The sequence below is a fragment of the Brachionichthys hirsutus genome, chromosome 2 (genome assembly GCF_040956055.1).
Source record: "Brachionichthys hirsutus isolate HB-005 chromosome 2, CSIRO-AGI_Bhir_v1, whole genome shotgun sequence".
NCBI classification, from domain to species: Eukaryota; Metazoa; Chordata; class Actinopteri; order Lophiiformes; family Brachionichthyidae; genus Brachionichthys; species Brachionichthys hirsutus.
The window spans coordinates 6,928,294-6,940,440 of record NC_090898.1 but is presented as its reverse complement, the minus strand read 5'-3'; positions in this window follow the sequence as shown (position 1 = coordinate 6,940,440).

The window sequence follows — 12,147 nt, the reverse complement described above, 5'->3', positions numbered from 1 at the left end:
CACTATTCTAGACGCACAGAGGTCAAAGGACACGCAGTTGCTCTGACCACGGTGCGTCATATACTATAAGCAGCGGGCACTCGTAGGTTTTAAGAAAAATAAATGTGCGCTTATAGCGCGCGGGGAAACTATTTTAAACCTTCCTGCGCGCTTGTGTCGAATGTCAATCAAAAGTGTGTCAAAGGCACAAGAGCGACGTCATCGCTTCCTCAGTCATTTGTGGAGTGCTTGATGGGCTGTGAATGCTTGTCGCCTTTGTTACAAAGGACAAGTGCTCTTAGTTCGTGGATGAAATTACCCTTTAACGATAACAAATGGCCTCCATGTGGAGTTAACCTTTCCCTCTCCGTTTAAAAAGTTGATGCAACTGAAGAATTGCGTGTTGTTTCTAAGGACAAGTGCTACTTTACGATACGCCGCTTGTGAACGCCTGAGTGACTTAGAAAGCGTAAAACTGCCAGTGTTTGCTGAGAATGACACACCTGCCCAAGTCCACAGTTTACATTAATACTCGACTGATGAAGAACGAAAAATGTGTTTTTACACTCCAACTGCTCAACTCGGTAAATTAGTGTGAAGTGCAGGTAGAAAGCGCAAATCAAAATTAGATTTAAAACATTTTATTTTCAGAGGATCTTTGTTATAAATGAAAATTCTCTAGAAATGTTCCATTCCATTGTACGAATTTTGACTTAAGCATATTGTCAGGTTTAATTACCTTTATGTGAACTTAAACCTGTCCTAATATAATGTAGAAGGAGTCTGAGAATAATAGGAGGCCTTAAATAATTGGTTCATTATCGATTATTAGTCAAATGATACAAATGCAATTATATAAGTATTCTTTAATATGCCACATTTAAATGTTTTAAAAACATCGACCAACAAGTATAAATGAATACAGATGTGCTGTCAAGTTGTCATTGATGTGCTTTCTTCCCTCGGGGTCCATACTTAATTGCAAGGTTAGAAGAAGCTTGATTTCCCATTACTGCTTGAGCTGGCCGTGAATATTGTGTTTTGATCCTTGACATCACCCTCCATGGGGAGAGGGCGATCGGGGTAAAGCATTGAGAACACACATTTTCACCCATGATAAGGCCACTGTGCCGCAATGACCTCAAATTATGTTCCTGTCTGGCCCAAAGCACTTCAGTGCTGATAAAAGTGATCTGTACATTCCTGCCCACGATGTCTTTGCATGTATTAGCAGAATAGTAATAGTAAATCTATTGTATGTGGGCAAACAACATTTAGCCTAAATTGAAAATCAGTAGTCAAGTGTTTGAGTCTGATTCCTCACAGTAATTTTTATCAATCAATATGTGCATTGCCAGATATGACTCACTCTGACCTCTGCTCTATGGTTATGAGAATCAGGGAAAAGTTCCAAAATATACTCCACAATGGAGAAGTGTAGAAAATAGTTGTTGCCATGGTAATGGATGTATGTTATATTGGTGGCACGTCTTTCCTGCCGCAGTATAACATTGCCCCCTAGTGACATATTTGATGGCCCCGCACACCAGGGAGGCTACAGACAATCCAAAGAGCATCTTTACTTTACTGCAGCAAATTCACCTTGGTTCAAGATATTTTACCACGCTTTCTGTTAAGCATTTGAGTAGGTTTAAACATCATTTGTTAATGACATCTAAAGATAAAAAAAGCACGAGTTAACATTTAGAAGGTCCACTTTATGTCCAATATTGATAAAACAGAATCTGATATAAATACTATATACCGGTATATAGTATTTATATCAATTAGTATAGCATCAAACTCATGCAGTAGATTGACAATATGTACCTATTTTCATAACAGGAGTTTAAAAAGGTTGCAATCAACAGACCAAAAAAAGCTTCTGCCAATCATTTATCATTTTAGGTGCCAGTTGTTTACAAATCACGTGGCATAGTATATCAATCTGATTACTATCAATAAAGTTGTCTGTCTGCTACTAAAAATATGCTACATGCAAACAAATAAAGTCATGAAATAAACAGGGTTTCTTTTCTAAATTTTAAAACACAGAAATACTGTATAGAGGTAACATCTGTATACTGCATACAGAAATTAGAAGGAAGTATGCACCATTACAGTGTAAATTATATAGAAACTGGTTCCCTAAAACATTTCCAAGAAAAGTAGAAAATTAGTGTCATTCAAATATGTACCTCTAACAAGTTAAAATGAATGATGGATTGAACTTGGAAATGTTACATTAAATTAACATGTTACAATTTACATAATATTTTTTCCTCCATAAGTAGCTCAGACTGCTTTGCTTTCTTTAAACACTGTGGAGAGCATCTGCATTATAAAATCAACATCATCATTCTTCAAAAATAAAAAATTAAGAATTCAGTAGAACCTTTGGTCAGATATTTTAATATACTGTCACAACGCTTAATGTTGTAATACTGGTTTAGAGGAAAATAAAGAGAGGGAGAGAGAGAGGTTTGTAACAGGATGAGGGAGGTTGAGCCAGCAACATCTGTTCGGGTTGAGCATTCCCTTCATAGCCATTTTGCAAACAGCATGTAAACTTCCTATATGGAGCGAACGTGCTGAAGCACACAATTCCTTTGTAGCAAAATTAACTGCAATTCACCAAGTGAGTGATAAAGAATAAGCAGGGGCAGAAAGTAAATAGAGTACTCTAATCAGTACTATATTTGCATGAACTAAAACAGTATCTTGCTTTTTTTCATCTAGCTGTTTAACTGTGTGGTTCCATTAACCCTCACTCCTTGGGGACTCCTTCAGTAGTGCCCTCCAGGTGAAGCTGCTAGTTTTTGGTACGATGGAATTAACTGGGGTTGAACAGGCAAGAGGGGCTGTCTACTCCCACTGCCAATTGATGCAAACATTCACAAAGCAGTCTCAATCTAGTGAATACATTGAATTTGATGTCACGCTGCAAGTTTACATTGTATTGACACATTGGAACATAAACATAAATCGGAAAGAAAGTTTGGAAAAACGAGTTCAGTTTAATGTATCAATGAAATAAGGATTAGTTTTTAGCTGCTATGAAAAAATATGATTTTGTGTTTCTCTAAACTGGTATATAACACCCTATTGCAACCAAATTATATTTAATAATGGCTTTAGAAAAGTTATAATGCAGCTGATTGTGTCATTGTATGTTGGAGCTTCCTTAGACCAAATGTATGCAAAGCTGAAAACCGTCTGTCTAAATTCAAGACCTAAGGACAGGTTTTACTTTGAAAGAGAAACACAGTAAGATATTTACCAGTAGACAATAATATACATTTATGATTTAGAGGATGAACAATAAAAGAGATTAGATCAGGTTTCCTTCATTTACAATAACATACATTTATAAGGAATTAAGTGCATTTGGCCATTGGAAGCAGCACATAATAATGAAAAGACACACACCAATCAGTTTCATGAGTTGTTACTGAACCAACAAAGATGTATTGCAACTTGTAATAAAGATTTCCTGTTTCGTGTTCATACAGAAGTCAGCATGTTGACCATTGCAGGATTCTTTATGTTAATCAAGAAGCTTGAATAATTCATGTCCCTGACATCCTACAATCTAAGCTAGACAAAGCCACTGGGACACAGATGTGTTCACCCTTAACCAGCTAATGATCAATACGAAAATGTGAGCGCCAAGCATATCTACTGCTGTTCATCGTGGCCATAATTAGAAAACGTTGCCTTTTCACACTGTTTCTGGATCATTTGTCACTTGAAAATGTGCAAGTTAACACTTGAGAAATGCAGAGTCTTCGCTCTCTCCCAGCTGTTTGGGGTTAATTATGTGTTCACAGTCTCTTTAGTGCACTGCTGACTTTTTGGTGTGCGTACTGCATTTTGATGTGTGTGTCGAATTACAAATGAAGCACATCTTTAACAATCAAGCCGGATCATTTCTGTTTTTAAAACATGATCTAATACGCTTGTAGCTTTTAACTTATGGTAAGTGCAGGAGATCGTTGTGTCATTGGCAGGTAAAGAGTGAAAACATTCATTAGGAAGAGACTATTGAAAATCCATACACTAGTTCTGGACCTTAGACCTTTATGTTTCTAAATCTCATTTACCAACGATAGATTTGTTTTCATTGAACACTTGAGAACAATGTATGAAAACAAATGGCAGCATCTCCAAGCTGCATGCCGGCTGAACATCTATCGTGTGTCTACGTGCAGGAGGGAGTCCTCCCGGAAGGGTAAGACCGCAGTGTTTGATCTTTGTTCCTGCAGTGTTCACTGATATGTACGCTTCTAATGCTCTCAAAATGAAAGTACCGGTAAATACAATTCCCAACTGACTCGTTTTAGCAGGGAGGAGGCAAACAATTAATTTAAGGCTCTGCACAGGGTCAGGTAGGACTTCTTATGGTAAGCAAATTTAGTATTGGTGTAATTTTTCATATAGAAACCAGTGGTCGTGTTATGGAATCTGCATATACTCGTAAATATAAATAATCCATGCACATTGATATTAAATGATGAATATTGATGCATTTATTTTTGATTAATTAATTAACAGAAGAAATTGTGATCTCGAAACCAAAATAATTGTGATTCTGTAGATTAGTGGAGCTTCCTGTAAGACAAAAACTGTTCCCATGAGGCTGACCTTGTCGGTTCAGTGACTTTATTGATTACACATGGCAAACAGTATCTTGCAGCACAACTGAACTCACACACACACACGCGACGCTGGTGAAATGAGAGATAAAATATTTATAGGTAATGAATATTGAACTGAAAATTGTTTGTATGTTCACCAACAACAGTTTTATAGTTAAAATATTTATGGCAGCTTCAAAAACTTTAACAGTATCAGGACCTAAATATTCTTGACGTCTAGGTAAACATACTTCTACATGAAGTCGGTCACAGTCTCCATGGATACAACCAGTTTCAGTGTAAAAGCATGATCCGTTGATGCATCAACCTCATGTTGTCGAATTAAGTATCTTTAAATATAAACGCATGCACAGCACATGTAAGTTGCTCCTTCGCCTCTTCCCATCCTTTCTCATATTTAACATTTATCTTCCCCCAATGCCCTGACTGCAATAAAAGCATTAAAGCATTTTTGATTCAGTTAGCACTTTATGTGTTGTCAGCGGCAGAATTTACAACCAAACGTGCAGTACTGTAATTGCATGTTCAGATTGGCATGAGGACGTGGGCAGCGATGACTGCTGAATGCAAAACGAGAATTACTGATTATCAACAAATTTCTGTAAAAAAAAAAAAGAAAAAACTCATGAGGGGTGTTCCCATTTCATTTACGCACTATCAACTGTAAGGTTACCGTTGTGACAGACTGCAAACATTTCTAAAGAGCCCTTGAGTGATATTAAACCTTAAATTATTGCGAAGGTGATCCTCTGCTGCAAAGGGTAAAATGAAAAGCTTTCCGTCTTCTTAATACCTCTTTAAGTTGCCTTATGTTGACTTGAAACTATTATGAAAAGGTTGATTTTCGGAATTATGTTACAGCTAAGCTGACGCACGCTGCTAGTAGGTATCAAAGTGAATCACACGTACAAAAGCTGCCTTTTATTTTAACAGTTCATACAACTGAAATTGCTGTTGGCAGAAAAACAACGTTTCAGCAAAGAGAATCACTCACAGATGAACCCTCAACTACGCCAACTGAAAAACACACAACATTTATTATTTGACAATGGAAACTAAAGCCTCTCAAAGGCCATCAAGTTGAATCAACACTGCCAATCTGTGGCATCATGAGCGTCACAAAATATTGGAAAAATACTAGATATGTGACTTTAGCGCTCTGGGTGAATGTTTAGCATGACTTTTAATCAAATTAAAACAGTCTTGGTCTTATTGTTGTGTTCCAATCAACCATTAGAGTGAATGACGTGTTGCCTTCAGATAGCCTTCAGAAGTTAACCGTTCAATAAACTGTGGTCCATTCTTTTCATGAATTTTATTGCTCATTAGTGGGTTGCTGAAATTATATCTCAGTTGGAGTGTGCCTTTAACTTGTATTTTACGTTGAAAAGGCCTTTCTGACCAACAGCTGTGATTTTCTTTTTTGGGGGGGAGGGGGGGGTATGGCTTATTTCTTTGTGTTTTTCATTGGTTTAAAAAAAATCTAAATAGTATTATTATATGTTAGCATGGCATTGTAGTGGTTAGCACAACAAGATAATTCTTGGTTTGAAATCCCCCACTTGATCCTGGTCCCTTCTGTGTGGGTCGATTTCAGGTACTTCAGCTTCCAAAATGTGCATTGTACTGTCGCTGAATCCATGACTCTAAATTGTTCATAGGCGCTAATGGGAGGTCGAATAGCTATTTCTGTGTGTCATAGCATTAAGTTCCATTATCTATATAATAATCTATTTACCTCAGCAATAAGTACCTGTGTTACTTCTACTTTAAACAAATAGTTTTGCTGGTTCAAGTTTTTGAGTTACTAAACATAAATGATTTAGAGTATTTGGTTTGCTCACACAGTTTGAATTTGTCTAACTCACAAAGTTTTAGAGTGTATAATTAAGGAAACGGTGGTGGAGAATTAGCAGCGTAGTACAGCCTCTGTTGCACAGCATAATATTATACGTGCTGATAAGTTATGATCCAGGTCACGACCACATTTCCAACAAATATTGCTGCCTTCTGCAAATGAGTTTGTTCATTGAAATAAATAAGAGGGGTAATAGATAGTCAGACTTTCACTCACAAAATCCATCCTTGGAGGCATTAAGCATTCTCTTTGTGCCACAACTGTATTTCAGTGCAGAATTCCTTCCCCCTTGGGACTCACTATTTAAATCCATTGAGGTTTTCTTATTTTATGTCTGTTTGTTCTGCTGTCCATGTATCATGTATAATTAATCTCTTCAAACATCTGTGGGATTTGTCGTATTCATTAAATCTGCATAAAACTTACAAGTTGACAAAGATACATTATTGAATATATGTTCCATGATGTACTTCTTCCATATCCATTTCAATAATGCATCTCTCTGCTGACCTCATAAGATACTTTCTACTTAGAGGTATCTTCTGTAGCTAAGCAATTTTTTTTTATTGACCTACAGGAGGATTTATCTTAAAGTGGATCTTTCCCTTCATTAGGCTCTTGCAAAGCCCTATCAGCAGCAGTAGCAAGTAAATTCTTGATCCTCCAGAGTAATGGGCCTCGCCAGACATGGAACTGCAGCATGCAATAAAAGGTATGCTGGCCCATTAGTCTTCTATACAAGGCTATTGAAAATACCCGGCTAATGAACTAAGGCTACCAGATATGTTTTTTTAAAGAAAAACAACCATTGAAAATTACTGATTTAATATGAAAGAGAGAGAGAGAGAGAGAGAACCCACACCATTCAGAGTATCTGAGTCGTGTAAATGGAAGAGAGCTGTGACAATACCCAAATAGCTTTTAGATTGACAAAGACTTATCTGAGAAATGGTTTTATCGTGTTCAGATGTGTTATATTATATTATCACAGAGCCAAAGGGTAAGAAGATTATTAGACATTTTGGGAAAATGGTTGCAACAAATGTGAAATAAGTTCACATTTGTACCAATTCAATATTTTCGGAAATAATAACACAGGCATCATGATGTTTTGTGTGTGTGTGTGTGTGTGTGTGTCTGCTTGCGTGTGCTTGTGTGCGTGTGTCCATTTCATATTGCAGCCTCCACTTCCCAGTCTTCAAATTATTCCGCACACAATAATTTCTGTCTGGTGTGCAGTCAAGAGCTGAGAAATGCTCTGTGATCAAGAAACATCATAATTAAAATCTTAAATCTCATTTAATGTGTGTGCATTCAATATTTCCGCCACTACTTTGTGGGAAATTGCTGTGTTCCACTGTATGTTACCTGCCCTGCAGAGTGAGCACATTATGCTGTGATGTTTTCCTTCGCAAAACTGGGTTAAATATGGGGGTATCTGCTTTGTCTGATAAAACACGGATCTTGCAAACATTCACAGTTTTCTTTGTGCTTTCCAAAAATTAGACGAGTTGGGAACAAAGGAGACTTCACATTGCGTTCTGTGAATAGTTGAGAAGTAAGCCCTAATAAATTATGAATTATGCAGTTTAGCCCACCCATTTGAGACACAATGCTCTTCACAATCATGCATATATGTGTGTGCATGCGCACATAAACACACACATGCTCACAATGAATGAAGTGATACCTACAGGGGTTGCCATTAAGATGGTTAATCCATGAGTCTCAAGAGGAGCAGGATAAAAATATTCCTAATGGAGGTTTTCCACAACAAGCTACTAGGATCAAGAGCATGAATAAATAACAGGCATAATTAAAGGGAATGTCAGATGGCTGCTGTATGGGGCATTAATAATAATACCCTGGTCGGGTCCGTTAAAGGAACTTAAGCCCCACATGAGGATAATCAATACAGACTGGGAGACTACGGAACCTTCGATAACACATTTTGGCTTCACGAAAGCCCTGTATAAACATCGACCTGCTGGTGATGTACAAAATGATAGCGCGTGTGTTTGTGTCTGAGTGAAAGGAACAGACCAGAGAGTAATGAAGTGCAGTTGTGGACGTGTGAGAGTGGAGAGGAAGCGAGTTGGAAGTGAAAGCAGCATCTATCCACTCTTGAAATGGGAAACACATCCTTTCACCATGAACCTGTCAGTGGATGCTTATCAAAAACAGTGAAACGTCAGCTTTCTGCAACTCAGTTTGAACAGCAGCCCAATTTATTTCACTTGGCAAAAAGCAGCCTTGAATTATGGTCCAGTCTCGGGAAGTGAAGTTGCTCAGGAGATCACAAATTTGTCTCGGAATCTATACAACACACGACAACCTCGATTTGTCCTCAGACCTTTGAATCAGATAAGGGTGGGGAAAAAGAAAAAAACTAAAAAACAGAAATGTGAGGAAGAGCAGCAGAGGATTCCTCCTCCTCCTCCTCCAGGACAGACAGTGATGCAATAGCTAGTGCTTAGAGAGAAGAAGCAGATTTAGAATATGAAGAAACAGAATGGCAATGCCAAGTAATAAATAATGTAAAATTAAATAAATAAAGGGGGAAATCTTCAGCTGACATTTCACTTGTGAGAAAAAAGCTGACGTGTTACTGATAAGCATCAGCATTGGCGCTCCAGTTCTGCTTACTGCATTATCAAGTTATTTTAAATGTTCATTATGACTGTTGTCTTTGTTTCATTCCACCTATGTCTTTCTCTCTCTCTCCCCATCCTCCTTCCCATTTCTTTCTTAATTAAACTAATGGCTGAAATCAGTCGCCCACCTTTGAGTTTTTTAGCCATAGGGACTGACTGTGGTTCATTTTCAGGACAACCAGGTGCATTCTTTGCGCAGTGAGTGGTAGAGTAGACACACAGACAGTTTTATCCTGAACACAACTTTGAGTGATGTCACTCAGCCCCCAAACGTGCCCCGCCTGCACACAAAGAAAAAGGCCCATTGACACATTTTTGAGTGCTTTGCCTTTTAACACTCCACCCTGAAGCTCTGTTTTCAACCACTTGCAGCTCATTATAGTGTTTTTCTGGCACATGTAGAATCTCAGTGGCTCTCATTGACCCCACATAATAGAAGTGGCATCCACTCCTATATCATAACCTTATACAAACTGATCCTATGCTGCCTTAGTAGGAATGAATGCCTACCAAACTGATCGATAGCCAACCAAAATATAATAAAATAGGAGATTTTTAAAGTTGCATGTGCAAATACAGCGAGTCCGAGGCATTCTGCTATATTTGGATGCATTTAGCAGTATAGATGCTTTTTATATTCACACTTTGATTCAACAGAAGGACAAGCATATGTGAAAGTTATACAACATTAATGGTGCCTCTGTTTCATAATTAAGCCATCACGGAAGATAAAGATGAAATCAAGCCATTATAATTCCCACTAACGACACAGCTATTTCCTGATGTGGCATGTGAAATGTCAGAAAAAGGTTTACTTGTCTCACTGGACGACTGTGAAGCAGAACTCTCCTCTGCAGGTCGATGTAGCTTTTGGTTGCTGTTGCAGGAATGATTTGAGGTCTTGTTGGTTCTGTTGCCTGGAGTAGGATGAGAAAAACGGCTATCACGTCTTTCCACCATATGAAGCTGGGATCATCAAAGCATACTGATTAACAAGCTGCAGCTTATGCCTGGCAACCTCGTGGCAACAATTCATCCTATCGGAGTTTCTTTTTCTTTTGCACATTGAACAAACAACACATTGAAGATATTTATTAGTCACATCAGAGGTGCACAAATGTAGATTTTGGTACATTTAGATAGCATGTGAATCATATCTGACAGCAGTGTGAACAGATCTGACCTATTACCTCATGCTTACAATAAACACACTGCTAAACAATAGAAAATGTCCTTGGTGTGCTCATTCATGATCTAAATTAATTTAAGACATGCCAGCATTTGAGGCTGAAGGCAAGAAGGCAAACATTCGACTAGTTTGAGCAGCTTCCGATTTATCCATTAAATCTGCAACCTAATTTCTCCCATTTGCTGTTGCTGCAATCCCCCATATGTGTCTTTCCCCATTAATGCTGGCTGACCCTTGATGTGTGCGTGAACACTGGAAGAAAAGCCCCAAGAGGTCTGATCTGACCATTTTACACTGCAGCCAGATCAGTAGGAATCAGACTCACATATCTAATTTAATACCGCATATGAATTGCATTGATGTGGCCTCCTGATAGACCCCAGCCGGCGCAGCAGTATCCACAAATTTAGTGACTTTTGCTTTCTGCACCTGAGAGAAATGCCTTCAAAATAAAATACACCTGGCATCAGATGGGCTCGACAAACTAACCATGGGATGTCAAGTCTAATTGCAATGTTCGGGTCTGACGCCGGGGGGAGCAGTTCCACTCCAGGTGCGTCTCCCTCCCTCCCGCATACCTTCCCATCCCAGCGCTGCTGCTGCTGGTTCTGGTTGCTCCATCGCCTCCTCGCCGCCGTGCAGCAGCCCGAGCGCACTTCTTCTCCTTCTTCTTCTTCTTCGCAGGATGAGCCGTTTTAATGCGCATAATAAATCTCCGCAATATTTTAATTGTCAGACTTACGCGTGTCGGATTTGAGAGCGTGAAACGGGCGAGAGTCAAGCCTCTTAACTCGAGATGCTTCAAATGTGATTGAGCCAACAGCGTGGGTGTTGCGCGCCGGCGTGTGTTTTTCGCTCGGGGAGCGGAGGAGAAACGGGAGCGCAGCGACATGAAACGCGCGCGTTTGTGCCGCCTGCGCTGCTCGTTCGTTCTTACTGACCACCAGCTCATTTCTTCCACCTGCATGAACGACCTTGTGAATGTAATCTCAATTTTTCTTCCATGGGGGATCAATCTGTCGCTTTTTCTGTGAGGGCTGAATTCGGTTCCTACAGGTCTGCGAGATATTTCAAGATAAGGTAAGACGCTCCAAAAAAAAAAGAAAAAAGAAAAGCGTGCCCATGAATGCGCATGGATAATGTGAACGTGCAAAAATATAGAAATTACGCTATTTGCAAAGTCTTCTTTTTTTTTAAAGCTAAAATACATGCTGGCACACCTTCATGACACAGTTGGTGCACCAATCCCTGACGGCCTGCATTAGCTCATAATCATTATTTGTTTTATTCTGGGGTAAAGTGGCGATGCAGACAGTTTCTTCACAGCGAGTTGTTCTGTTTTCGGGGGCCGTGCGTTCATCCCTAAACACTTAATGATGTTTGCTTGCTTTAGTAAAGACTTGCCACTCGTCATGCCTTTGTTTGTTAAACTGCAACTCGCAACGGTATTGCAGTCTGCAAATGATCCCTTGGTCCCTAAACGGTGTGATTCTAAGCCGCAAGCCAGTCACACTTCACCTCATCCCATCCTCTGAAATGTAACGCTCCAGAACAACAACAACAACACAATTATATGGCTAAATGTGATTTGGGTGGAGTTATATTAAGAATATTTTTTGCAAGCATGCCTTTTTCTGATCAAAACAGTATATTATTGTATATAAGTGTTAAAAGTCCAGAAACACTCACAAACCTTTCATTCATTCATCGTCTGAACCACTTAGTCCGTTACCGGGTCACGGGTCGTGCAGGAGCATGCCCCAGCAGTCAACGGGCGAGAGGCGCGGTACACCCCGGACAAGTCGCCAT